The sequence below is a fragment of the Petaurus breviceps genome, unplaced genomic scaffold (assembly GCF_028583685.1).
Source record: "Petaurus breviceps papuanus isolate PSGF00001 unplaced genomic scaffold, PetGlider_PUasm1.0 90847, whole genome shotgun sequence".
Lineage (NCBI taxonomy): Eukaryota > Metazoa > Chordata > Mammalia > Diprotodontia > Petauridae > Petaurus > Petaurus breviceps.
Genome location: NW_027187360.1, coordinates 1,621,379 through 1,624,411, shown reverse-complemented (window position 1 = coordinate 1,624,411; position 3,033 = coordinate 1,621,379). Strand labels below are relative to the sequence as shown.

General features: G+C 51.6%; 1 protein-coding gene across 3 annotated transcripts in view; it reads left to right on the top strand.

Annotated features, from left to right (window-relative positions):
• The first annotated feature begins 1,749 nt into the window (after window positions 1-1,749).
• Window positions 1,750-3,033, top strand: part of SULF2 (sulfatase 2) — a 146,751-nt gene continuing 145,467 nt past the window's right edge. The window contains exon 1 of one of the 3 annotated variants that reach the window (XM_069072363.1): window positions 1,750-1,882. The gene's annotated coding sequence lies outside the window, so the exon portion shown is untranslated. Of the gene's footprint in view, window positions 1,883-2,011; window positions 2,194-2,379; window positions 2,905-3,033 lie in introns of those variants that run through there. The other 2 variants (XM_069072362.1, XM_069072361.1) reach the window with 2 other exon arrangements.

The following is a 3,033-nucleotide window of genomic DNA, read 5'->3' as shown; positions in this document are numbered from 1 at the left end:
GACCACACTTTGAGAATCACTGCATTGTACCTTGCTTCTTCATTTAACCTCTCTGTACCTCAGTTTCCTTTTCCATAAATGTGTACTCCCTACCTCATAGAGCTGTTGTGAAGAAACTGCTCTGTAAACCATAAAGTACTGTAAAAATAAGTTATCATTATTAGAAACTGAGGTCATCATAGAGATAATCTAGTCTAACTCATTTTATAGTCGAGGATATGTCAGCTATAAAGAAAACACTTGGTAAATCTTAAAATGCATTTTCGTTCATAGGATCATAGATTTGGAGCTGGGAGAGACCTTAGATGAGGAAATTGAAGCTGATTAAGGTTAAATTACTTGCTTTATTATTTATTAAGTATTACTATTCAGTATATGAGGTAGAATTTGAATTCAGGTCTTCTTGATTCAAAGCCCACTATACTACCTAGCTCCTAGCTTTCAATATCTATTAATTCTAATAGATATTTCTAATTAGATCATTCTAATTAATCTATTAATATATTATTCAATAATATCTATTAAGCACCTGACATAGTAATAGGTGCCTATTCTGTTCCAGTCCCTGCCTTTCAGTATTTTATAGGTGTAAGAAGGAGCAGGACACAGTTCATTGTGCAATTAGTCCTTTCCAACCTTAGGAAGAGTTGCTTGTCTGGCTATGCTGAGTTCTCTTCTAAAACTAGGTCTGTATCCTTTCATCCTTTGCTGCTGAGGAAGAAGCAAAGGTCAGCTTAGCTGGGCAGAGCTGGAAAGGCCTTTGGAGATCATCTGGTGTAACTCCTTTGTTATAATGAGTAGGAAATTGAGGACCAGAAAGAGGAAGGGACTACTGTGAACTAGGTCCAGAACTAGTCTGGAATCCAAGTCTCCTGCTTCCTGAGTCCAGGGGTGCTCTTCCCATACATCCCTGCAGCTTCTGGCCCATGCTGCCTGACTTTCCGGCTGCAGCGATTGTGGAATACAGGAGACGCATGTTCCAATGTCAGTGACACAAATCATAATGTGTCTCCTCCAGTGGAAGGCAGTTTTGCATTTTCTTCCTTCCCTCCCACTGGATTCCATTTCAGAGCAAAGACTGAGATTTCTTCTTAGGCCAGAGTTAATTTCTCTGAGCATGGGCTGGTAACCTTGTGATCTCTCTGAAAAGCAGCTCTGGATGGTATCTCTAATAGCAAATGATATGTTGTTAGAGACAAGTACCTAGCAATGAAGGAGTTTTCTGCTGTAAGGCAGGGATGTTTGCAGATGATGAAGGACAATTTGAAAGCAGATAAGAGAAAACACTTATAAACGTGTCGCTGGGGAGGGGGAATGAATCTACTTGGATAATGATTGGATTTGGGAATCTTCTTGGGAGTTCCAGAAATTGCTCCTTAATACTTTTCTTCCTGCAAATTATCTTTTTTTAAAAGTCTTTTTTATTCTGTGCAGAACTTTTCACGCCAGAGTGAACCTTATCAATAGGTTTCTTGTTTTATCGCATTTGATTTGTTGTAAATGGTTGGCCCAGGACAGCTATTAACCCCTTTCCCAACATCTGTTCTCTTTCTAGTTAGTCCTGTCTCCTGTCCTTGTAATCTGTGTCTCCAGCTTCCCTCTCTCACCTCTCCAGCTTCACTTTCTAGAGTCTCTCTCTCTCTCTCTCTCTCTCTCTCTCTCTCTCTCTCTCCCTCTCTCTCCCTCTCTCTCCCTCCCTCTCTCTCTCCCCCCCTCCCTCCCCCACCCCATTTGCTCTCCAGGCTCTCTCTCCAGCTTCACTTTCTTTCCTCCCCCTTCCCCCCACCTCCATTTGCTCTCCTGGTGTCTCAAGCTCCGTTCCTACCATTTGGGTGAAATACACATCTGTTTCAACTCAGAGCAGACTGTGTGAGAGGACTGAGTAAGTGTATGCGTAAGTGTGTGTGTGTATGCGCGCACGCGCCCGCGTCAGAAAAGGAGTCTGGGTCTGGGTGTGAGCGGTGACCCGAGAAGGAGGGGGGGGGGGCCACAGGCGGCCCACCGCCCTTGGCCCCCCCCCCCCCCCCGCCCCGAAATGCTGCGCTCTCAGCGCAGTGTCTGACTACCCGACTCCCATAGCTGCGGCGGCTGGACTTTGAACAAGTGCTCAGAGCCCTGGAGCTGGTCCGGCAGCCGATCTTTGGGTCCTGCAACCAGCCCGGACCGCGTCACCGTGGGCGGGGGATCCGGGAGGTAAAAAAAACTTATTTGGGGGAAGAAGAGGGATGAGAAAGTGGGGGGAGGGGGACTCGGGTTACTGTTTCCTCCAGGTTTTTGTTTTGAAATGGGAGCCGGAGGCCCCCTGCCAGGGGTTAATCGCCGCCTCTCGTCTCTCCTCCCTTCTCTCCACCTCTTTCTCCTCCTCCTCCCTCTCTCCCCCCGCCTCGGCTCCCCGCGCAGGGCTGGCGGCTGGCGGGCTGCGCGGATCGGCGGCGGCTGGGGCTGTGCCGGTGCCCCGAGCTGCCTCGGGATCGGGGTATTTAAAGCCGCCGGTTTGCAGCAGCCAGACTCGCCCGAGCGAGCAGAGCGCGCAAGGCTGAAAGGCGGGGGCACACACACACACACACACATACATACATATTACACACACACACACACACACACACGCACACACACACACGCACACGCACACACTTTCCCTCCCTGGCCGCGGAGGAGGAGTGGCTGCAGCAGCAGCGCCGGGGCGGCGGTAGTGGTGGTGACTGGGGCCGCGCGGAGCCTCGGGCAGGGGAAGGAGCGGGAGCCGGCTCTGCGCTGAGCCGGGCGGCTTTCCTCGGCATGCAGCGCCTCGGAGCTGCCGGCGCCCCGCAGCCGGAGCGGGCTGCGGCACAGGCAGAGGCGGCTGCGCCCCGCTCGGGCTGAGGCTGAGGCGGTGCCAGCGGCAGCAGCGTTCCCTGCGCCCCGGTGAGTGGGGCGCACTCCGGGAGCCAAGCCCCGGCTCGGGAGGGAAACCCGCCCTGGCTACGGAATGGGAGAGAATGGGGAAGCACAGACCCCCGCTGCCCCCGCGTGGGCTCTATGCTTTTCTCGCCC